At 38.8% G+C, this 988-nt stretch overlaps 1 non-coding gene across 1 annotated transcript; it reads left to right on the top strand.

Annotated features, from left to right (window-relative positions):
* Positions 1–302: 302 nt before the first annotated feature.
* Trnak-cuu lies at positions 303–375 on the top strand. Its single transcript has one exon. It is a non-coding gene; the product is annotated as a tRNA-Lys (tRNA).
* Positions 376–988: the final 613 nt, after the last annotated feature.

Below are 988 nucleotides of genomic sequence, written 5' to 3'. Positions count from 1 at the left end.
TTTATACGATAAAAAATAAATTGAAATTGTTTTAAGCCAAGAATCCCAATCAGATTTTGAAAAATTAACATTATTACTAGTTTTAACTCGGTTCCAACTTACTCGTTTTTTGAATCTTTAACCCCATTATTATATTTCGATTTACATTTAACACAATCGGGACGCTTAACATTAGGCTCTCCGCAACCAAAACAAAACACAACATTCCGATCCTTAAAACAATCGGCATAAGAGTGAGAAAACGATTTACAACGTTGACAATAAACAGTACGGTTCGCCGCGCGATCACCGATGGAATTAATGCCCGGCTAGCTCAGTCGGTAGAGCATGAGACTCTTAATCTCAGGGTCGTGGGTTCGTGCCCCACGTTGGGCGCCAGTGCTACGTGTTAAAAAGTTGTTCGTTGGGTTAGAGAGTCACCCACAACTCCTAACACGAGACACAAGAGAGAGAGTAAAAAAAAATCCTACAGAAACTTAATCTTCTTTTTCAACAACTCACAAAATCAACTTACACTTCAGCAAAGCTTAAACCTATAAGAACTACAATGACTCACCCACAATAAATTGCAGCTAGATCCCAAGACGGCGAGAGAATCTAACCCAAAAAAAGAAAAGAGCAAAAAAGGGCCGCAAACACTCGCCCTGAGGCTTATATACCCTAGCATACCCCGCGCGTCGCGACACAACTACCCCCTAAGGTGAACCGCGACGTAATACAATACGAGGGTATTCCAAAATTAAATCAGTCGCCTAGAAAAAGTAAATAGCAACGCTAATGCATAACTGTGCTATTATACATCAGCAGGAACGAAACCAGGCGCTATTAAAAATATATGCTACAAAGAATATATAAAATAAGAATCCAAACAAGAAATAGATTCGCACAGAAACAGTAACGGAATCGTTCACAAACGACCGTAGATTACTCTAAATGACTATTTACGAGAGTTTTATTTATTGGACAATCAGAAACGGAAAATAAAACT

This window comes from Melitaea cinxia, chromosome 7, assembly GCF_905220565.1.
Source record: "Melitaea cinxia chromosome 7, ilMelCinx1.1, whole genome shotgun sequence".
Classification (NCBI taxonomy): domain Eukaryota; kingdom Metazoa; phylum Arthropoda; class Insecta; order Lepidoptera; family Nymphalidae; genus Melitaea; species Melitaea cinxia.
This window is presented reverse-complemented; position numbering and strand designations above follow the sequence as displayed.